The 25,542-nt window shown below is 37.2% G+C and overlaps 1 protein-coding gene across 9 annotated transcripts in view; it reads right to left on the reverse strand.

Annotated features, from left to right (window-relative positions):
• Positions 1-25,542, reverse strand: part of LOC119656054 (dnaJ homolog subfamily B member 6) — a 215,104-nt gene that overhangs the window by 18,576 nt on the left and 170,986 nt on the right. The window contains exon 1 of one of the 9 annotated variants that reach the window (XM_038062325.1): positions 6,888-7,269. The exons of the other annotated variants lie outside the window; for them this stretch is intronic. The gene's annotated coding sequence lies outside the window, so the exon portion shown is untranslated. Of the gene's footprint in view, positions 1-6,887; positions 7,270-25,542 lie in introns of those variants that run through there. 9 annotated transcript variants of the gene reach the window in all.

Raw genomic sequence — 25,542 nt, forward strand, 5'->3', positions numbered from 1 at the left:
GCAAAGAGGCAATATAATGGTTGTTTTCTGAATTTTCTTTACATTACTCCTAATTTAAGAAGGCATAAGTCTAAATTAGACGTTATTTTACACTTTTTCAAAACATACACATACAATACTCTTTCCGCTTTGCACTTTTATAAACTAATGACCGATGGGACTTCTTTCAATTTCTCTAATTTTTGAGATTTCAATATTTTTCATTTTGATTGAGTTCAATATTTTTAACACGACCCTTCGTTTTCTTAGGTCAGCACCAGGGCCGCAGAGAGAAAATCCTGGCCCGCGGTGAAAACTATGCAGACAAATGCGGCCCGGGAAGAAAATTGTACAAGTTTAGGTTGAAAATTCTTCAGGGCCCTCTATTATCGCTTTTTTTTCAGAAAATATGTTAACTCCGGGCCCCCAAGAAAACTGTTGATCACTTTACTTTAGTTTTTATATCCTTTTTCTTTTCATACTAATTTTCAAACTGTAAATAACAAAATGTACATTAGCGGTGTTTCTATCGATTAAATAAATGAATGACGTAAAAGGTGTATTTTTACTTTCGCTAAAATTGAATTGTTTTCCGGTAAATAATATATTCAATATAATGTTGTATAATATTTTTAAATTGATATGAGTGAATATCGAAATGGTATATGCTTTGGGACCTAGGAAGGTATGAAGTTAGATTTAGATTTTTTTGGTTGGATAATTTCACTTTGAGTTTATATTTTTGATATTTTACTCCTCTATTTTGAAACGGATGCAAAACTGACTGCTTGTAAAAGTACTAAATCAAACTTCTAAATCTCTTGATTCCTCCTACGCATATATTTACACAAAAAAAACACGAACCTTACTACTAAGTTCTTGCTGAAGTCATTTTTAAGGTTTTGTGTGAAACAAAACTATCACATAGAACATAATCCTACCAAGTTTGGTGGGAATCGCACTAACAAACAAACAAACTTATAATAGGTCAAAGTTGCCGCTTCTTTGTAAATTTGAGACTATGAATGTCAATATCACCCGAAAGTGGATACTCTCACATAATATATCCATATATTACGTGCTATGTACTAATGGGGCAAATACACACTCAAATGTGTTTATATAAGAAATACACAAAACCTTTCATACCTGAAGCGTCCAGCTTCCGGTTTCCCGACTTGTTAAAGGGTTACGTAAAACATAACCAGGAATAAAGAGGTTTTCTTCTGCGATGATTTGATTTTACAAAGAAAATATTTTGACATCGATTTCCAGAGAACGTTATGGTATACCTGTCAGACTAATCTACCCAAGTAAACCGGAAAATGTACCTTCGTATGCTGCAGGAAAAACATGCTAAAGTTAACCAAAAGATTTTTCTCAGTGGACTAACACACACCCACACTCAGGTCGACTCGCCTGCGCAGGTAGAAAGAATTGAATTTCGGTTGGTGTAACCTCTCTCCTGCACACGTCGTTTCGTCTATACAGTTCGGCCTTCTGTAGCTGGTATATAGGTTCAGGCTTACCGGTACAGGTGACCTGCACCTCTCCGATTTATCGTAACGTATACCGGATTTTATACTGCTGTTTCGTGGAAATGCTGTTGTTATTTTCAAATGTAAACTCCCATTATTTCATAAGTCCCAGAATACTCGAGCGCTAAAAGAGATATCTCACTTATCTTTACATGTTCACTGATTTTCATCCAGACTTTTGGGATGACGGTTGATAGTTGAAAAATATTGCAAAAAAAAATATTTCATTCAAAATATCGTTGATTTAGGAAACGTAGGGCACACCTGAATTTGCTCCATTCGAATGTTACAGTGATGTTATTGCCTTTGAGCAACTAAGTCATCTCTCCTATTATTTCACCAACAGAAATCATGTCAACATTCAAACCTTTTTCTTTTTCATTGCTTTTTGCCGAAATAATTCTTTGATGTTTGTTAAAGATTCCTGGACAAAATTGAACATTGAAGATGCAATTTTTTTTTATTGACCGAAAAAACACCGCTCCAAGAGTGAAGAATACCCTAATCAAGAAACAATCGACCAAGGTCTTTTGGAACTGTCTTTCTCTCAAAATTTAGAATATGCAGGCTCTGAAGATCAAGTCAACACAGTAATTGCTGACCAACTTCAAAGTCTTATGGCTTTGATAGAGAATGTGATATCGTTGTCTAGTGAAATTGATAACAATACCGAATGGCAGAAATATAAGAACAACTGCGTTACTATACAAATTATTCTTGGATTTACAAAAAAAAAATAATAGTATAAGTAGATATTAATACAATGTGCGCCAAAGTAACAATTGATAAACATATTTTTATTATATATTTTCATACAAATGTACTTATATTTGTTCACGGCTTTCATAAAAAAAAATTTACTTGGTTTTAACCTGATATACCATCATATTTTCTAATAAACGCCTCATTTTAAAATTAAGTTTGTGTGCTTTTTAAGGGTTTGTATGAAAGGATACCTTATTAAAATCGGATTATATATATCGGTCCGTCCCTCTGTCATACGAAATTTACTCCGAAACCATTGAAGCTATCGTTGTGAAATTTGGAGAGAATATGTGGTCTGTGAACCACTAGACGTACAGCGTGCATTATTTTGTGTTGGGTTTTTTTCAGACAGAGTGAAAACTCACAATGTGTGCCCTAACCCCAACCGAAAAATCTTAAGAAATCACACTGATGTATCTATACACAATCTAGGCCTCAAAAAACATTCGATTACGATATCTACTCAAATAAAGTTAATAAGAGCTTACTCCGATTTTCAGAAATTTACCCCTATATTTTAAAATAAATCTATTCTCATACCTGATATTATGTCTTATCTGTTGATTCCACGAAACAAATGATTTTTTATAAAGAACAGTAGCCCAGTAACCCCAGCAAACTTACATCAGTTTTCCCCCAAAATTTTATCTACGAATTTATTTATGGCAACAAATATGAATGTCGTATAGTGTTAGTGACTTGCTGGGTATTTATAGTTGGGTGCAACCCCTTAAGCTTTAGTCGGTCTTGATGTCCTCCAGTGGGATATGCGTCATAAGACAAACCTCCCGTTAGTATTTCATTCACTCTCTACGATACAAATCCCTTTGCCATTGGTGAGATTTGAACCGTGACCTTTCGATTTGAAAAATTAAGGCTCTAACTACTAAGTCACCCGAACTATTGTATTAGACTATCTTCTGTTTTCAATAAAATTTTGAAGCAATTTTTCACATCACAGTTAATGGAAAATTTTATTGCAGTGTCATAAGGACTTGCGGAATGTCTACAACCATGAGTTTGTAGTTGGTCCTTTTCCGTTTAATTCAAACATCTTGGCTGATGGAGCAAATTGCAGTAGGTTCCCCAGATCCCATTTTGAGACATTCTTTTCCATTTCTAAAGTAAGTACATCTAATAATCAAACAATTTGAGATCGAGCAAACAGTATTTTCGATGATTATACATCGTTTCCATCTGCTGTTTGCCTTTTTTTATTTAACAATATTCTTCATGATTTCCCAAGAAATAATCTTACTCTAATCCAAACGGAATAAACATCGTATTATAGTTAATAAAGACTCCCAAAAGCATTCGCTGGACTGCTTTTCACACTCAACTTTCACTTATTCTTATTAGTCCCTTAATTATACCATGAAATTGCCCCGAATTTGATGCCAAACAATTAGTAATTTTACGCATATTCGCTTTTTCTTAAAAAACAAAAACACTATACCCCGAGTTTGCACATGTGGTATTGATTTCTTTCATTTTAAATTAATTTAGACATTACATTTCCTGCAGAGGCAGCCTCGCTATGGGTAACACCGTTTATCGATTGAATCATTAGAGATAAAAATACATAAAAAATATTTCGTACCTGAAGGTGATAGGATTTTGATTGCGTTTCTAGAGAATCGTTACAATTCAATTACGGTGTGATGAAAAGTGTTGATAACAAAGATTCCGAAAACGGCGAGTGTAAAAACCTGTTATTGTTAATTATTGTACATTTGAACGACTCCCTTGTCACGCTGTGCTTTCATTATCAACAGCTGAAAGCAGAAGCGATGATTTAAAAGGTTAACTTATTGTATTTCAGTGCAATTTGTATATGTAGTTCATACACATGCGTGTATACATATATGAATGGGAGCGCATATTTTAACGATCTGTGACGGCAAATCCACCGCAGTCGTTGAAAAGTATTTTATGTAGAGGAAAACGAAGCCAACTCGCATAAATCAGATAAAACTGAGCGTCTATTAAGGGAAAGTTCATTGCTTATTTTTCATATCCTACAGAAAAGATAATTTTATTGGGGTGTTTTCCTACTCCTAGATGTAATACATACTAAGAAACATCAAAGTGAAATCAAAATCTTCACTAAACCTAAATAAAACTATAAATGCACACTCGTGCAATTCTTATGTCTTTCTTTTCTTTTTCAAAGGCCCTTCAGGCAAAATTGGCGTTGATTTTTCACTTCAAAACCCATGTATCCCCTTTATATAATATTTCAGTTCTTTTTTTCCACATTTCGTTTTATTTTTTCCTATATCAAAAAATATTGCTGCTATAACTCCGAATTTGCTCTACCTCCTCGGAGTTTTTGTTTAAAAAAAAAACGACCACTACTTCGAACCACTATAATAATAACCTAAATAAGTTGAACAAACTTTTAGAAAATGGTAAATTTGATATTGGTTATATTTTACAACTTTTGATTATATTAAGTAGCCCAAATTTCAAAAGAGGGCATCATCGTGTTACTTTCAGGTTTCTTTGTTGAATACATTCGGGGTACGAGGAGTTTCATTATGACGTTTTGTATATGAATGCATATATAATATGTCCTCTCTTCAAGGGGTTCTGAAATATAAGGCATCATACAACTTCTGTTTCCCAACAGTTCATTATCACCAGATTTAACGCTTAGTTTATATATTTAAACTCGTAGTAGCCAGAAAACACGAAGACAAACTCAAACGTACGTGACGACTGGTATTCGAACCCAGGGCTATTGGGGCTCAACCAGGGGACCATCGAACGGTCGTGGCTTTTACAAATTTCACAAGTAATAAAGTAACAATAAATACTAATTGGCATCTTTGACTCTTGGCACTGATTAATAATGATTACGTACCACCATTTTCTACCGTAAATTCGATGCAACCTCATGATAAATAAAACGGGCAAAGTGTTTTCCACAAAACTTTTAGAGCAAGGGACTTAAAACCAAACTACGGTTAATTGTTCTACGACATTTAATACGAACATATAAATGGAAGTAAAATCCTGCGAAGGAGCAACTGAGGAAATTTGTCTTGCCCAGTACTCTCATTCAAAGAAGATTTGCGATTGGAAATGGTTTTACAAGAAGCAATATAAATAAATCAACTTCCGTCGTCGAAAAGAAGGCTCTGAAGATTTAATCTTCATATATTCCATAAGAGCATCTAAATCCAGTTACAGCTACATTTCCCAAAAATACCATCAGCTATTGAACTCCATCATATCCATCAGCCAAGATCACCGATAACGAGAAGAAAAAGTTGTTGGTGACAGAATGCATCGCTGACGTATATTTTCTGTGATCAACGTAACCCGTATTTAACATTTTTAGATGCAATAACTTTTTTTTTAACAATTGCATCATAATATAAGGGAAGTAATTGAGAAAATTATGAGGTAGGTTTTGAAAAGCAATATTAGGAACTTCATTAGAAATATAACTTTTCCACAGAAATACAATGCAATGTGTAAAATTCTGCGTCAGCTTCCCCTTTGTACGTTACGGACTCAGGCCAGGATATTTGTGTTTGACTCGCTTTTGAGACAAATCACCTCCATAGCATTTGGTTTGAGAATAAGAAGGCTAACACATATTTTAATTGAAACAGAAACTGTTCTAGAGAACTTTTTGAAGAAGCTATATTCAACGATATATAACATAAACTGTGGTTATTTGAACTTTAATGGAAGAAAAAATTCTTTCTTTCTATAATTTATTTCGGGTTATAGGCAGGAAACAAAAAGTGTGAAAACACTGAGCTCTAGAAAAAGGGAATAAGTCAAAACTCAGAGACGTTATAAAACGGCAACGTCAACATGGCTATGAGGTAATTTTCAACTTTTCAGAATCCAAAGTACCCTCAAGGTGTCCGCAACGCCCACTGCTCCTATATTATACCTTATCAGCTCGGGATATGTTTCAATCAGCGACGAACGATTGACGTTGTGTGATGTGCATACTAATAAATCGATGGTCGTTCTTCAGCGAGCACACGATGAAATAATTCTGATAATCTAATCATAGTCTGCATCATCAAAGCGAACGGAAATTGTGATGAACTCTTCGTGTGCTGCTTCCAAAGAAGCGAACTTCAAGCTTTCGTCTAGGTTCAAGGTAGGCCACTCGGAGGAGGCACAAACCGCGGGCGTGACGAACGCTCGCGCAAGATCTCCTTGGTCCACGACATTTGACCGACGATCTCGTACCATCATCACCAACCGAGGAGCAAACATCTGCATCGATCTTGTGTCGGAGAACAGTCTGTGATGGATCACATTGATGATAGTGAGCCGACTGCTCCAAGTTTTCGAGGTTAAGAATAATTAATATCTTTCATGTAGAAGAAAATATCTCTTGGATACACACATATATACTTATATTCAAGAAGCACTGATCTCAACCAGACATAGCAACAAGGCCCGAACCGATTTGGTTGGTGTAAAGCTACAATTTCATGAAGATCACGGTCACTGTCGGAAATTCGCTGGGTGGGTGGAACGATTGCTGGTGGGTTTCAAAAATAGGCATAACGTTCGCGTGCAAATCGCGGATTTTTCCCCGCAGATTACTTATATCATGAGCAGAATTACCTTTTCAATACACACCGCAAGAGATTGAATATTTCCTCCAAGCAAAACGTTAAGTTTGCTCACAGATGGATCCCGGCTCGCTCCGAATCCAATATTTCAAAAATATCACAGACTTGTCAACAAGTAACACTATTTCAATAATAACAATATAAACTGCAATAACACTATTTGCTTTCTTTAATCACTTCTACTTTTATTCACTTTTTCTCTCTTTAGACTGATTTTTTTCTTTTTAACCCTTTAAACGCGGCACTATCCATCGACACCGATGAGTTGTGAACACTCGAATAGCACGCATGCTTAAACGAACTACCGAGCGAGGGAGCGCTATACGAACGCTTAGTACGTTCACCACGAACTGACAAAAGCCACTAAACCAAGTCGAATGAATTCTTTCAATTCAATCTTTTTTTTCTCGAAAAAGATACTTCACGTATACACAATACTGAGAGGGGCTCGTATGTGGTAATGTGTCTATTCGATTATCGCGTGAAGATTTTCTGATACATTCGTACTTCATAAGTGGATGTTCGAAGCATGTAGCCACATTTAAATTAACCTGTTTTGTGGGGAATAATCTCTTATCTTCTAGTCACATTGATAGTCGTTATCATTGGTGACTATGATACATTTTCGGGGAAGTCTGAAACCCATTCGAATGTCTCCGTTTGTGATTCAGCGAATAATTCGCAAAAATCGATCAGATGTTCGTGGAAAAGCTTTCCCAGTGTTTTAACTATTGTTAATAAACATAGTTATCACTCCTAACCGAGCGCTTGGCGAGAGCATTATAGCTGCTATTAATTAAGTTGCGTCATCTACAAACGTCGAGAGTAAAGTAGAACCAACAATTAAGATAACTACGATGAATAGGCGTAGTTTAATCATATCCTACTCGCAACAAATCTTCTTGAAGTGTAATTCAAAGGCGAATTAGTTAACATTCATGGCAGCATTTGTGCAATTATTGGCTACACTGAAGTTCTCTGGCAAGCGCAAGTTTAGAAAAATAAAGTCTAAAAATAAAAGATGGGGCCAATTCCGGCGTTCATGTTTTATACGTCTACACCAATGTACTTCCAAACGTAATCAAATTATATGCTCACATCAGGTGCTCATACACCATTAAGAAGAGGAAGTGATAATGCAAAGTGCACTTAATCAGGAAATAGCCCGCTCTGTTGTTGATTACACAATAGAGTCCGTTATTAATGCAAGGCAGATAAGTCAACAGGCGAATTTGACAATCCATCGTCGGCCAAACTCCAGATCAGGAGATTTATGACGAAGATATCGTTGGATTTGACTTGGAACTTTTAAGTTTCGTACGATTTGCCTTCAAATCCATCTGAGAGACGCACTGGCATATTTACTATTCCTACAGATGATCCATTCAAACTTATACGAAGTGTTGCGGCTGTTTTGCTAAATTTGGTAAACAGTGTAAGGGGAAGGACGAGAAAATATTTGTCAGTTCATCTACGAAACTTAGGGAATGTTAAAATCAGTGAGTTTTCATTGTTTATATGTTTGCTGGAAAAGAACCTCTGCAGGAAGGTCTACTTTTCAATATTCTTTGCTTCCCAAACAGAAGTTTATGGTTGCCGCTACAAAGTTGAGTAAAAAGTCATTGTGTATTATTTGCATATTTTCCAAAGCTTTTTATTTATATAAGTTTTAGTTTAGTTTACTGGGGGAGCCGCAGCTTCGAGCACTCAAGCCATTGTTAGGCCCATTGTACTATCCCCGTAAATCGCCTACTCAATGGTTTCCCGCCTACGGCGTTCGCAGGCTTTAGCGAATCTGAGAACATTCTCCAGAGGCAGAGAGTCTGCAGATTCTTCACTGAAGAAAACCTTACCAAGGTGTCTTCGTCTGAGATCTGAGGAAGCCGGGCAGGTGCAAAAAAGTGCAAGGCCGTCTCCTCCTTCTCCTCACATTGGCTGCACATAGCTGAAACTACCATCTCAATATTTTCCACATGGAGGAGGAGTGTCCCGTTAAAAGCCCTACCAGGGTTTTCATGTCCCATTTCTTAAGGGACAACAAAAATGTCGCTCTAGTGACCCCAGGCACTTTCACAAGGATTTTCGCCTGCCGACAAGAGTTCAAATTTCCCCACTCGGCTGCGTGAATTCTTGCTATTTCACACTTCAGGGTGTTCAGGGTAGACTTGACAGTGGATAGTCGATTCCAAAAGCTGGTTCTGGCCCCACCATTGTGGATCCAGACCCGCGGCGAGCCAGTCTGTCAGTCACCTCATTACCAGCGATGTTTGAGTGACCCGGCTCCCATATCAGGAATGTTTCGTTCAGTCGGCCAAGTTTCAGAAGCACCTGATGACAACTCCACACCACCTGGCTTGATATGTCGTTGCTGTTTAGTGCTAATAATGCCGCCCGACTTTCGAAACAGATTCGAATGGTGCGACCCCCCTATTTTTGTCACAGACATTCTTCTGCTGCCAATGAAATGACATATATCTCCGCCTGGAATATGGTCGTCATTTTTCCCAGGGCTCGGGCCAGTTTCATAATCGGATTCCCCGAGAACACCAGGCACACATAACTGACCCGTCGATGAAGATTATTAAGTCTGTAATGTGGAAAGGATCATTTATCAACCATTCTCCTCTTTTGGTGATTAGGTCGGATAGCTTCAAGTGCCGCAGTCGGCGTAGTACAAGCCAACCAAGCCTCTGAATGTCCGTTAGCAGCTTCCTGCTGTTAGCAAAGTTCAGTCTCGGCCATCAGACGATGCATGCATACATCAAAATGGATTTTATTATGGATGTATACATCCAATGTATCTGTTTTGGTGAAAGTCTCCAGGTCTTACTTATCGCATTCTTACAACACCAGAGCAATCTGCAGGATTTCTGATATTGTTTCTGGATATGGTGCTTCCAGAGAACCCCTCCCTGTGGGCAGCCCGTAAAACATCCTGCTTCTGGCCGACCAATATGTGGTATTTTCTCCACTCTATCATGTGAAGGATCGAATTGATTAACGGCGGCCAGATTTAATGCTATTTTGCCGCATTAGAAATTCCCGCGAATGAGTCATAATTGAAGGCACCTTCGATGTCCATGAATGCACCTAAGGCGTATTCTTTTTCAGACATCGCCTTTTCAGTTTTTTCCGTGAGTTCATGGGGTGCTGTCTCCGTGGATTTGCCTTCCTGGTAAGCGTGTTGCCTATAGTGAAGTGGCAATTTAGGAATGTGTGTATCCCTTATGAATCGATCTACTAGTCTTTCTAGTCCTTTTAGTAGAAAAGACGTTAGACTGATCGGTCGGAAGCTATTTGCGTAGGTGGGTTTTCCTGGTTTGGGAATAAATATCACCTTTACATCACACCAGTTAATTGGAATATAAGCGTGTGTTAGGCATGCACGATATATATTCCGAATATGTAGACCCAGGGCATCCATTTCCTCTGTTACTAGCGCAGGAATGATGCCATCCGGACCTGCAGACTTGCATCTATTGAATGAATTAAATGCCTATTTTACTCGTTCCAGCGTTACTACTTTGCATGCCAGATTCCAGCCTCTTGGCTGAAAGCTGTATGCCGCTGTAGGCCCCGCGATTAGATTTTGGATGCTGCATAGGAAGTGCACTTCAAGCAAATGGGTTGCCATTTCTTCATCGCTTTTTGTGTATCTTCCAATCTGTAAATGCAAATAACCCAGCTTCTCGCTACGTTCTGTAACCAGAATCCGCTTCAGCTTTGAGGTTGCCTAAAGAAAGTTAGTCTCTTCGCAAAAGCGTCTCCATGATGATCGTTTAGCCGATCTTATGCTCTTTTTTAGAGCCTTCGGTGCCTCTTTATAACGATTCCAGCTAGAGCCTAAATCATACTTCAAAGCACGACTGAGGAGTATCCTTGTCGTTCTCCTCTGTTTTGTCAAATCTGGTTCTACCATGGTGTTTTACCCTTCTTTGGCATCTTGAGTGGACAAGCTTCTCTCATGCAAGTTGTGATCATCTGGGTTGTCTTCTCAATTCCAGCAATGCTTTTGATGCGCTTGCCAGAAATCGTGACTCGGGCGCTCAATTCTATTTTATATGTCGCCCAATTTGTCCTCCAAATCAATCTCGCGGATTTCGAAATGGAGTGGGTGGCGACGGATCCCTGCCCATCACGAAATCAATGCGTCTTTGATCCGAGAGTGTGATATCGTTTGATACTCTCTACACTCCGACCAGAGCCGGGATGCCACCGTGATGTCGATGACCTCTCGCCTGGCCGTTGAAAAAAGCGAGTTCATTACCCAAATTAAGGACCTGAAAATCGATTCCTACTAGATACTCCAGTATTCTCGATCCTCTTGCATTGATGTCCTGCTATTACCCCCATGCCTTTACTTTTGGCATATTGGATAGCTCTGATGAATGTTCCACTGGGAACTTCTTCTGCGTCATAGGGGAAATATGCATAGCATAGCATAGTATCTCTTTATCTCCATGTTGACTTTTTATGATTAATTTAGCCGATGTGGTGTCGCCATTGCATGGTCGTTAACCAAATTAGCTGAGTCAGAGCTGTCGTGAGTCGCGCACCCTCCCACACATCGTTGAGCGAGGAGCAGTACTGCCTTAGCCACTAGTTCGTGTCTTACATAAAAAACTAAGATCAATTAAATGAAATATTATCCGTTCTGTTCGATCGCCTTTGCCATATTTTGGGGTCTTCTATAGTTTCGTAGAAGGACCTGTCTTTAATGACGAAAAATTGAGCAAGGCAGTGATCTAGAGCCTCATCTGAGTATAACGTTATTGCACGCAAGGAATTTAAGATAGCGAAACAAGGGGAAGTCTGGCACAACCACAAGTCCCACCCCTACCAGTCGCACTATACTAAGAGCATAATCTTCCTTCCCTTTTCCGTCTATTTTCGAACCGATAATTCGGGAATGAATTACAAAGGAACTGCTATAACTGCTATAACTTTGACATTTATAGCAGGATTTCCATGAAACTACTGTATTTGGTACTCTTAGGATGAACTTAAGGAGTTTTTTCGGTAAATTTCAAAAAGTTAGTAATATACTTGTTTTTAAATTTATTTAAGTATCTGGTGATTTTATTCAGGATAATGTGCTTATACCCTGATTTTTATTTCAGATTTTTGGGTTGGATCCAGCCTTACTTTAAGTTTGCAAATTTTGACCCTACTCCCCTACTTTGTGATTTACGCTTATGAAAGTACTAAATGAAACCTTTCATTTAAAACCCCACACGTGTACATTAGGGGGGAAAAATTACATTCCCTCTTTGCATGTATAGGGAGCCCCCAAACGTATAGAATTTATATCACAAAGTTGAGAAAGGCTACTTTTTGGAAATCGCGTTATAAAACGTGATTTGATTAGAAAAATGATAAACGATTTAACCTGTAATTACCAACACAGTAAAGCTCTTCTTCATCGTTGTTTTCGATTTGTCATTGAAGAAATACCTGAAGGGACCCAGCGTCCATGCGCTGCTAAAGCACTCGAAAAGGACCGAGATGGCTATGTTCCAGGGTACATATACCTACGAAGGAAAGTGCATTCAATACAGTCATCCACATGGCGTATTTTTGATGACATTTGGAAGATGTGAAATAAAAAAATTGATTCTTGAACCTTGAACCTTAAATCCAGCTTTTGAAATCGAGACGAATCGTTCCCCCGGAACAAGGCCGTTTACGATTCAAATTGTTGTCAAAAACCCCTTCTTTTTGTTACATTTCAGGAGCATATCGCATTTTTTTACCAATCGAAATTCCGCGACTCTTTGTGAGAAGGTTTTGTGAAGGTCCAAATCGATTTTATCATCGATTTTTGTTCATAAAACATTATATACTACTGAACTTTTTACTGATTTCCCGATTTCATGAAATCTGCCCATGATTTATATGCATTGTTTGAATATCTATTTGACGGGGGTTTCCTCTCCTAAGTTGTATTTGGTGGTGTGACCTATTTGTAAAGTTTTCTGCAGCTCTTCACAATATAAAGGATATTAAATAATTTCGCTGCGGAATTTGTTTTCGAAGACATTTTTTCATCGATTCCCAAGGGTCGAAACATTGGAATGGAGCAGGCTAAAGTTTAAAACAATATTCCCTCATAGACCTGGAAATTTCATATTTTATATTGAATCTTTTGATGAAATAACTGATCTAAAAACACAATGGTAGTGACGACAAAGCGAATATATTTCTTGGCTAAATCCAGAACCACTTTGCATAGTGACTTTCCAGTGACTCGTGCACAGGCAGCTTGTGCCTTAGTCATACCATAAAATTTATACGAGCAAAAGAATGAAACTTCGAAAAACCTGTTATAAGTGCTTGTTTCTAGTCTGATTCTCAGCTTGTTCTTGAGTTAGGTTTTTTTACTTCAGGTAAGCTTGTGTTAATTAGATACCTGGTGGTAGACGCCTTGTGGCAAAATGCCGGTCATTCAATATTTATAAAATTTCTAGAATTCAGGTAAAAATTATGAGAAAATGTAAACATTTTTGAGGGAACATTAGTTTGTTGGCAATAAATTAAATGCAAGGAGGAATGATATGACTGATATTGCCTGGTAAGCCATTGCAAAGAATGTAAATATTAGCAAAAACTTGCTGAAATATAAACTACAGATCGCAATGAATTTCTTTGCCTGGATAATTTAGCAGGAAAGCAGATGATGATTTCTGTAAAGATTTTTTTCAGATTGACCGGGAAAGTAATTATCTCAACTCTAGACATCAAGCCACACATCTACAGATACTAGGGACATATTCCATTTTTATTGCTTTGTAAATATTTCTAGTAATTCTGTGTTTGAGGAGAAAAATGGCAATTTTCATGTATTCCCGGTTTTGACATAGCAATGCCTCACCATCTACGTTCACTACATCGGGCAACCTGAGCTGTTAGAAACAAGTCAGAATACCGGAAACTCGCGTTTCGGGTATAAAGGTTTTGTGTTCATTTTATGTGAGAAACTTCTACGCAGATCTTCATCCGTATATAGCTACAAATCACATATATTCCTTCATAGTTTTTCAAATAGACATAGATGTTATCCTCGCCCTAAACAAACAAACCTGCCTATTTCCGAATACTGTACATATGTATGTATACGTATATAAATTGATCATACCCATATTTCCAATTTACTTCGTGCACAAAAGCATACATATGTACATTTATAGTACGTATATTGAATACCGCTGTTTTGATGTACAGATATATCTAACTGAATTAGGCAGTAATTGATATTGATATACAAATGACTAAAAAACCAAAACAAAATATTTCTTTGTGATCCCCCATTCATGTAAGCTCACTTTGTTGTGATATTGACGAATTGAAGAATGCACCAAATTCACAATAAATGGCAAAATTTCACCCCCTATAACTTTGTTAATAATAAACAAGCATCACTTCGATTTTTTTTCAGATTTTTGGCTGGATAGCTTCTGAGAGCGAGACCCGGTCCATTTTTTGGGCACAAATTTTAAGCCTTCACTCCTCTATGTTTCACCCTATATAATTAACAAGATCATTTTTAAAAAGTACTAATTGAGTCCTTTAACTTGATACCCCCCATAATTCGATGAAAAAAAAGTACACCCGCCTTTCACATATATGGGGAGCCCCTCAAACTTAATACAAAATGGCGCCACGGCTATATGGAAAGAGATTCACAGATCACACCTTCTTACTAAATTTCGTGACAATTGGTTTCGCCGTTTTCGAGTAAATCGGATGTCACAGACAGACAGACCTTGCATCGATTTTAATAAGGCCGTGTGTTTACAGAAAAAAGATAGCGCTACTAGTACTAAATTCATATGATTTTCAGTTAACCCTAACCTTAAAAAACAAAAACGTGTACAAATTCGGCAACTGTCGGATTATTAGTTTGGGGGATAATGCATTTTGAGTGAAACAACTTTTGTTAATTTGAAGAAAATGGATAAAAAGGGATTTCATGTGTTAATAAAGCATTGTTTTTTGGCGAAAAAAAAAAGGCTGAATACACATTATTCGAACTTTGCATCAAAAAAATCGACCGCTGAGAAGTGGTTTGCTAAGTTTTAAACGAGGCGAAATAAGCACCGAGGACGGTATACGCAGTGGATGCCCCAAAGAGGCGGTTACCGACGAAAATATTTAAAAAATTCAGAAAATAATTTTGGATGATCGCAAAGTGAAGTTATTCGAAACAGCCAAGATTCTAAACATATCAAAGGAACGCGCATGGATATTTGGTTATGCAAAAGCTCTGTTCAAAGTGGGTGCTACCGCGCCAGTTCACAATCAAACAAAAACAACAACGATTTGAAAATTCAAAACTGCTCATGTATGAAGCTCTTTCTTCATAAAAAAACCCGAATTTATGCGTCGATATGTGACAATGGGCGAGACATGGTTCTTTTATTTCACATCAGAGTTAAAACGATCATCAACTGAGTGGACTGCACGTACAAAGACGTAACAGTCGGCTGGCAAGGGTATGCCATCAGTTTTTTGGGATGCGTATGATATCATATTCATCAACTATCTCGAGACGAGAAAAACCAGCAACAGTGACTATCATATAGCGCTATTGGACCGTCTGAAGGATGAAATTGCGGAAACACGGCCCCATTTGAAGAAAAAGAAAATGCTGTTTCTTCAAGACAATGCAACGTGTCACAAATTAATGAAAACGATGCAAAATTGCATGAATTGGGCTTCGAATTGCTTCCATATCCACCATTTTCTCCAGATCTGGGTCCTCAGACCTCGCTGGAAAGAAATTTAGCATTGATGAAGAGGTAATCGCCTCAAAGACAACTATATTGAATAATAAAATCAAATTTTATAAAAAAAAAAAACTTTTCGGTTAGCCAAAGAACTTTTCAACCCAAGAAGTGCTGTCATTTTCGAGACAAATGCGTGACAAACAGACAGTCAACGATTTTAATAAGGTTGTATTCTACACGTGTTCCTTCAAATACACAGTACAGAAAACTTGTTTTGAATAAAAAATGATGAAAATTGAAAATATTAATTATATTTATATTTAATAATTACACTGAAGTTTTATCAGAAGCATTTTATGTTGTACTCCAACATAAAATTGTTCTTAACATTCTTCTCAAGTGGTGTAAATCTAAATGACTTAAGTCGAGATGTTCCTATCCTGTTTTTTGAAAATGAGTTCTTGAGATGGAAGACAGAGATACTATTTCGTAAGTTTACAATACTCAATACATCGGTTGATCTAGACGAGTGCAGTGTTGTCGAAATGATGTCAATTTTGAAAGGATCTTTCGAAAAAAAGATTGCCAACATAAGACGATTACAATGCCAATTAATAGTGAAACTGATCTTCGATTACGTGTGAATCATAGCTAAAAAAATGCAAAAACTGAACATTAGCCATTCCAGCCTCGAGAGGATTGACTGACATGAAATTACTTTCATTATGCCTTGCACATTAGAACCTTATTTATTATATTCTGCGTTCGTCAACATTCCCAGAATCTAGAAATGGAATGATGTATCCCTAAGAAAATGATGCCTCTCATCCCCAGCCGCTACCTTGCATTTTCTGGTGGTGGTGGATTAGGGGTAGAAGGGCGTAAAGACATCAGTCGGAGACAAATCCTACAGGCGGTGTAAATAAAATATCAGATGCGATGGCTATAGAACGTAAAAATATATGAAGGGAAACACAAGCGACGAGCCGACCCCGCTTGTGAACGGTATAAAGGGTAAAAAAGGAGAAGTAGAAAGGCACACAATGAAGAACATCAAATATCAAGACTTGTGAGAAAACATTCAAGACTGTGAACTAAATTGGATAAGCATATAAGCTCTTTCTTTTTGATTAGACCAAAGTCCTAATATCATAAGTAACGCTATTGAAATGAAATCTAGGTGGGTTTTGTATTTCCGATTCTTGTGTCGTTCAACAGAATGTTGACAAAAAAACATAAAATTTGACTTAAAGCATTCAAGGAAACTATCAAGGTGGCTTAAATCTGGATTATGACCGAAGGACCAAATACTTTCCATTAAACAAGTGGTGGAAAATACTGTTACAGATCTCTGCTAAGCTAGGAGCTGCTTGGAAATTCATCAGACTGAATAACAGGCATCATCATTTCCGGACTGAGTCGGATCTAGAATAAGGAGGTTGCATCGTCCTTTAACGTTGTACTGAAATTTGTTGACAGAAAGGTGACCTCCAATTGCGCAACAAACTTGCTATCAATATAATCCCCACATAGAGTAGCGTGCATTGACAATGTTGATATCATGGAATGCTACTGCGTGCAGAGGAAGTGTTCGAAAAAAATATAGTCGGCTACTGAGGAAGGTGGGCTAAAGGCCAACAAATCAAAAACAGTGCCGGTCGTAGACATAGACGTAACCTACCATCTTTCAAATTCTAATATGACTAGAACTATTGTATGGAAGTGAAATGATGATTGTGACACAGACTTCAGAAGAGTTGGTTTGATATTTGAGTGGAAAGTCTTCAGTGAAAGGAGATATATTGAGAATAAGACACAACCACCACTTGTATAAATTATTTTTAAGCGACCATGGACATATTTTAACTTGAGCAAACTGAAATACTTCCGAAATGAGTGCTATACGAATGCGTACAGAGAACCGAGTTCATATATGTACACAATGCTCTTCGAATTGTAGGACGCAGTTATTTGATTAAGGAAATTGGTAAGTTGTGTATTCACGAAACTATAGGTAACTAAAATTACAATATTATTATAACACAATATAATATATATTTATTTGAATAAAATATTAATTTACATCGTAATTAATAGAACGGAGTTTTGATTAAGAAGATGCGCTTGTAATCCAATATCACGAAAAAAAACCATGCAGATGGTCAGTTAAAAACGCTAACGCCAGGCCATGATGGTAAAAAATTTATAAGGCGAAAGGAATACTTTTTATCACGCTCCTAAATTCTATAACATCCAGTGAAGTTCCAGTCTAAATAGAAAGGAAACCATTTCGGCCATCTATGCACTTAAACGGAGTAAAGTCGCTAGGCTGGATAGCAAAGCTCTTCCAGCTTGTGCAATGTTGCTACTCCTCGAAATCCGAGATCTTTCCCAGAGAGTAGAAGAAGAGCATCGAGTTGATGTTGCTCACTTGGAATTCTGTGTAGTTCCTGTGAACAGTTTAAAGAAAATGCTCTTTCACACCCAAGAAAATTTCATCAAGACAGAGTAAAAAAATAGGGTTGACATCATTGTGTGGGAGGGATTCAGAGATTTTGCATCATAAAGTCACTTTTTCTTCCTTACCTGCAAAAATTATTGAAACATATTCAATGAAAGCTTTTTTACTTTATCAGGTTGTCCACAAAGTTTTCGCACAAATCAAAGACAGAATTCAGCAGATAAGTTTATAAAAACCTTTAATTATTTAATCTAATATATAATTGCTTCCATTAGATACGACTTCCCTCCATCTATCGGGCAACTTCAAAATCCCCCCTCTATAAAACTCTTCCCCCTTCCCCTCAAAGTACGTGCGAAGTGCACTTTGGAGGTCAGCTTCAGAAGCCATTTTTTTACCATCCAGAAAATGTTGGAGGGACCTGAACAAATGGTAATCAGAAGGAGCAAGGTCGGGACTATACGCAGGATGACTCAAAACTTCCCAGCCAAGCTCACTCAATTTTCGCTGAGTAGTTAAAGATGTATGCGGCCGGGCGTTATCATGATGAAAGACAATATTTCGCCTGTTGACCAATGCTGGTCGTTTCGAACGTAGCTGGGTGTTTAATCTGTCGAGCTGCTCGCAGTACTTATCGGCGGTAATGGTCTCGTTTGGTCCCAAAAGCTCGTAGTGTATGGGGCCACGAACGTCCCACCATATACTGAGCATTCGCTTCTGCTGATGAATAGACGGCTTTGCTACCGATGGACCCGGTTGATCTCGATGAGTGTAGGCTCGTTTCTTCGCTACGTTTTCGTACACAATCCATTTCTCATCGCCAGTTACCAATCGATTCAAAAAAGGGTCGTTTTCGTTCCGTAAAAGGTTAGCGGAGCAAATTCTCACTCTATCGGCCAGATTTCGCTCAGTCAGTTCGTGCGGTACCCACTTTGTGCTCTTCAAAACATATCCAAGACGCGTAATGGCTACTGCTACTCCTGATTTTGATACACCGAGATCCTCTGCAAGCACACGTGTCGAAAGAAAAGGATTCGCTTCCAGTTTGTTGCGCAGGATATCGTCGTCAATCGTATAGGGTCTTCCTGAGCGAGGTTCATCTTCAAGTGTCAGGTCTCCGCTGTAGAATTTTTCGAACCAATCGTAAACTGTCCTGCGCTTTACCTTTCCTTCACCGAATACCTTCGACAAATTTTCAATCGCCTTCGGCACCTTCGTCCCCATTTGAAACTCGTACAAAATGCAATGACGAAAATGTACTTTGTCGAATTCCATGTTTATCCTTGAATATCCTTCACAACACTGATCCTTCAAGGATAATTTACCATGCATTTTATAGTTAGGACTCTGACCTTTCCATTGGGATATCACATGTTGTACCTGCTGTTTTGGTTTGTCTGCTAATTGCTTTTTAATTGTCACATTAATATTTGTGCGAAAACTTTGTGGACAACCTGATATATTGTGACAAATTTTATTTGATTTCCTTTTCCCAATATCAAATTGTAGAACATATGGGCTCCTGAAGGCCCGCTTATTGCCAGCAGAATAAATTTCAAAACCTAATAAATGAACTGGTTCAAACCATAATTGAAAAGTGGATTGAATATTTAATTTGGATAAATAAAGTCTACACATATCTAAATCACTGCATGCTCTTCTAATGGAATTCAAGAATTTTCATAATTTACAATCGAATATGATATTCTTTTTCTCATTGCTGTTGTTCTTGACGCCCCAGTCTTTAATTTGGATAAATATAAATGACCGTATGTCCACATTTGATATGATACATTGCGGAGGTTTTACACACTCCATGATCAGATGAGTCAGAGCCTGGAAAAATATAGTATAATAAAAATTCGCTAGAATTGGCAAGACAACTATTTCACAAGGTGATCATCCGATGAATTTTCCAAATTGATCGGAGAAAAGACGTCATCCATGCCTGAAGAATCACCGTTATATGTGACTTTACATTCATGTTGGAAAGCAAGTGGTCGGTTCGAGAATGGAACAATCATTTTCATTACAGTGGCAAGAAACTTGGGGGGTTAGAAAAGAAGTTAGTAGAGTCATTGTTGACACCCCCATGTTAGTCACTCCAACAACGGCTACCAGGTTTGCATTTACATTTCGACCAGTTGGGAATGCTGTTTGGTTTTGGATGAAATAGGTTATGACTTGGCCGGCAAGATTCCAAAGGTAAATAAAACCAACAAGAGCTCGAGACAGAGCGATTACAAGGCCAATAGTCAGGTATATAATTTGCATCATATTCATAGCCAAGTTGTGAAATGGTTGCGTGCGTGAGACAATGTAAGTAGCTTCTTCAGCGCGCATCTTCGTATGGGTGTTACCGATAAAGGAACGAAAACTGTGAAAAGATTTGATGAATGCACCCGAATCGCTTCTTTTATTTCTCCAGTGATAGTCTAGGAAACTAACACTATCAAAGCTTACCCAGCATGTTGAAAGAACAGTCAAACTCCAACGTATGTGAAATGGATCATCGCCACCTTCTAAGTGGTCTTATCGACTTCTTAAAACCACTTTGGTTAAGTGGCATTTCGTGTGGCGTAGCTATCTAGGAAGTTTTAATGCGCTTAATGGATGACGACGTACTCAATCAACATAAATTACTCACTCACATATTATACCATCGATGATTTGATTTAAATACTTTCCGTCTCCAATGAGATACAAGTCATTGATCATACCGTCTTTATCATTTATACTCATGAGCTCCGCTGTTGTGGCATCACATGCAGTAATCAATGATTAGAAATATGTGCAGTGATAGGCTGTCTACTATGAGTTACTAACTAGCTCAGTTAGGTTGCATTGCTGTTGTTCGATACCTAATAGAAGTGTGAGAAGGAGGATACCTAGACAAATGGATTTGAAACAGGGCCTAAACTTCAGACTATGTACTGATATATATTTTTGATACTTTTTAGATAACTATTTAAACACAAAAAAGGTTATTGGTTTGCGGCGTTATTTTGTCCAGAATTCCATAAGGTAGGGCCTATGTGAAACATGGTCACAATTGAGTGAACATCAAACATCAGTTCAACCTGTCATACTTTTCCTTCATTATTCATTCAATGTAGATAATTTCCTTGTGAAATTTATGAAATCTACTTATAAGCAAAGACTGACACATCTCATAATTCTCTTCCTGATTTTATCCACACTTCCCTATTTGAGCGATTCTCATTGAAACGTTTTCAGCATATGCGTTGGTACCATTTTCCCCTTGATAATAATTCTTGGCAACCGAATATTCCAAACAGTTTTTACATTGAGAAATTCTGAAAGTAGCGAGTCTGTTATTTTTAGCAAAGCTGCTACTCAATGAGTGCTAATAAAAAGATGGAAGATGTGATTGCATACATCACCGACAACAGCGTCATAGAGAGATGTAATTTTATAGAGAGTTTCACTTTCGAAATGGAGTGATATGTGTTCGTGTATGCATCGTGTTTTTAGACTTAGTATCTAAATCTAGTTGGAACAAGATACAATTAATAATACATCAGTCGAAATATTGCCAAATTTGGATGAAATATCATGTGTGAAGTTTGAGTCGAATCATCTCGACATAACGCGTTCCAATTTTTATCTACTATCAGAAACGACTCCTTAAGCATTTTTGAATATGAATATTTTATTTTTGAAGTTGTAGACTTACATATTGTCTGTATCTCGCAACGACGTGAACCAGTCGTGACTTTCTGGTGAAATGACAATAATGTAAACAGTTGATGGATACCAGAGAAAATAAGCTACTTAGGTTACGATTTTCAAATTAACCGAACAAATTTGAATACGGTTGATTGGAGCTTATTCAATGTCAATAGGATCGGCTCTTACGAGCAAATCGACCTTTTCAAATAAAAAGATGTAATACATTAGTGGGAAGTCAATTTACCATGGATTTTAAAAAATGGTCTCCAAGTCGTCTAAAGCTTTTGGGTTATAGGTGAAGACTACACTAAGGCGTGAAATCGCAACTGAAAACAGAACAATGGCCAAATTATCAACTGTAGGAATTATATATAGTAAGCAGCGTTATTTTTTGAAACCATTCCAGTTATGCAGCCCTAAGGATAATTTAAGGTAAGGTTTCATACGGATATATATTTCCGATTTACTTCGTACGCAAAAGCATACATATGTACATATATAAGGTTTAATGTACAAATATATTTATCTAAATTAGACACTACCCGCAAAGTTCATTAGCACGCATATACTGTATACCTATATACACATATGTCTGGTTGGAGTAATTGATATTCACATACAAATGACTAAAAATGTAAAACAATTGTTTGCGTCCCCATCTATAAGAACTCGTTTCGTTGTGGTATTGACGAATTGGCATGTGATGATGACGTCATGCAAGTTATAGAATGCACGAAGTTCACAAAAAATGATAAAGTTTTACCCCCTATAACTTTATATATATATATTGAGGCCTAATTTCGTAGAGATGCACCACTGTGATTTTTTCAGATTTTTCGATTGGATAGGTTCTGAGAACGAGACCTGTTAAATTTTTTGAGGGTCGTATTTTGAGCCTCACTCCCCTATGTTTCACCCAATATCAAATATTGAACCATATTCGAAAAGTACTAATTGGGACATTCTGTGGAAAAAAAATTTGCACCCTCCATTCACATGTATGGGGAGCCCCCCTTAAACTTAACACAAAATGGCGCCACTTACTGAATGTAAAGGGAACACCATATTACATACTCTCACCAATTTTCATGACAATCGGTCCAGCCGTTTCCGAATAAATCGGGTGTGACAGACAGACAGACGGACAATCAGACATGGACTCAATTCTAATAAGGTTTTGTTTCACACAAAACCTTAAGAAGGGCTAGGGAGAATTATTCTCGTTAATTATGACGTCAGCATCTTATTTGTATGGCTTAGGATGCTGTTAATTAGCACGTAATTATAATATGGACGAGGCTGTCCTCTATGTCGGTGCAAAATTTAGTACACCTAGGATGAACTTAAGGGGAGTGTTTTAGTCAATTTCTAATAGTTGATAACATACTATTAGTAAATTTGCATGGCTTTGGAAGCAGTAAATTCGCTCGAAATTCCTAAGTTTGAACTGCTATAACTTTGGCGTTAATGCCCAGATTTCGACGAAATTAAGCACGTATATAGGAAATATTATCCTCTATGCTGGTACAATTCGGAAGTCCTAGGACGAATTTACGGGGGGTTTTCCAGTAAATTTTTAAAAAGTAGTAATATACTATTAGTAAATTTATTTGAGTAGATATCGGAATGGGACATATTTTAAGGCCTAGATTTCATCTAAGCGCACCACCCTGATTTTTTTCGAATTTTTAGATTGGATAGTTTCAGAAAATGAGTCGTGTCTCACTATAAGAGCGTACATTTTGACTCCTTACTCACGGACTTTGCAATTCACGCCAAAACTAATGTTAGTTTTGGAAAGTACAAATCTTTCATTTGATACCCTACACGACTATATCCGGTGAAAAAATTTTTGAAATCCCCCCTTTGCATGTATGAGGAGCCCCCTTTAAACTCCACCTAAATTTATGCCACTCGCTGTATGCGTGGGATTTCATAGTTCCCATCTGTCCACCAAATTTCGTTCAGAACGGTTTAGCCGTTTTGGAGAAAAAATGCAGACAGACAAACAGACATTGAATCGATTTTAATAAGCTTTTGTTTTACACAAAACCTTAAAAACCATTGTTGTTTCAGTGCCGCGGTATATTGTAAAATTTTGTTATATAAAGCAGCCGCACAACATTTCCACCAAAGGTGTAAATATCGGTAATTCACTTACCATTATTTATTTGGTGTGTAATAAAATTGTGCACATACATATACGTAATCATATAAGTGCATCCAGACAAGCATTATTACATGATCCAGCATTTCAAATGTTTTGCAGTAGTTTACAACTAATATACGAATCTCTTAAGTTCGTGCTTTATTTCTCTCAATTGTTCCATTCGATCCATAATTGAAGCCATTCGAGTCCGTTATACCATTAATCCACAGGTGCGAGTTGTGCAGCAAAAATCAAATTCTATGCACAGTTCACTCAAGTTTTTAAAAATTTCACAATCAACTGTTACAGATAGTTGAATAAGATAGTTTGAACCATGAACATTTTAGTGTACGGAAAACAGCCTAAGGTGAGATATTTCAAGTCTGTCTTATGTCTAAAGAAAAAAACAGTTGTGAAATTATTGGGTCACTGCGACAAGGCAGCATGATAAAGGGAGTCTAAAGAGCCATGAGTCATATTCTGATCAGATCGTGTAAGCAATGTTTAGTAAATTGTATCTTTTACTGGTAGATTAAAAGCTTACTCAGTCGACTGAAAATGGTGAGTTGTTTATTTGTATAATAATGTTGTATACAAACCTTCAACGATAATTGCTCCACTGGTTATATTTCGGCTTGTAGCAAGGTAAGAAAAATTTCACAAATGACAACGAAAAAGAAAAAATATGCCTGCATTAATTTATATGCATATGGATAAAATATTCAGAAAACAATACTTCAATAAAACCACCAATTATGAACGAATAAAAATGTGATTGGCACATTTGGTAGATTACTTTATACGTTTGCCAATAACCATCACGAAATATAAGATATTTACGTTTGGGATATGAGGGATCCTAAGTCCACATATACTAGATGTTTAAATCCCCAATAGTTTGAGCCTAAACTAGGCCAAAGCTAGATTTTTGTGTGGGATATGAGGCATCCTAAATCCACGCGAGCTACTACTCAAATTAGTACGGTCACCATTCAGTAGATGGCGTGTGATGTGAGTTCACTTTATATGATGATGACGTAACACATGGCTTGGTATACAATGAATTAACGTGGAATACAAAATTTTGATCGTCTATAACTTTGTGAGTAATAATTGGCACTCCAATTTAAACCTTCCCAAACTGTATCTTGTATTATCGCTTATACTGACGCTAAATTTCGTACTTCTAGAATGAACTTAAGGGTTTTCAGCTAAATTTCTAAAATAAATTAATATTCTATTATTAACTTAATTTGGGCAGATATTGGAATGGGACGTATTTTGAGGCGTAGATTTTATGTAGATACAAATTTTTAGGTTGGATAGGTTCTGAGAATGAGACCTCTTTCATTTCATTTCATAGAACCGTTTCGTCAACACCCAAAGAAGAATTATCTATAGCGGCAACGGCTTAAAGTCCCAGGTCATCAAATTTCCCATCGCCACCGTTGGTTTTCGCTACAAATTCCCAGATAAACGCAGGAGGATCCTGATTCCGCACTCCATCCTTATTCCCACTCAGTGAATAGAGGTTTTTCGATTTGTTCTGTAAAATCCTTTGAAACTTTATTACAATAAAAGTGTTTCAATGATAAAATTAAGACTGTAGCGTATAGGT

This window comes from Hermetia illucens, chromosome 4 (assembly GCF_905115235.1).
Source record: "Hermetia illucens chromosome 4, iHerIll2.2.curated.20191125, whole genome shotgun sequence".
Classification (NCBI taxonomy): Eukaryota; Metazoa; Arthropoda; class Insecta; order Diptera; family Stratiomyidae; genus Hermetia; species Hermetia illucens.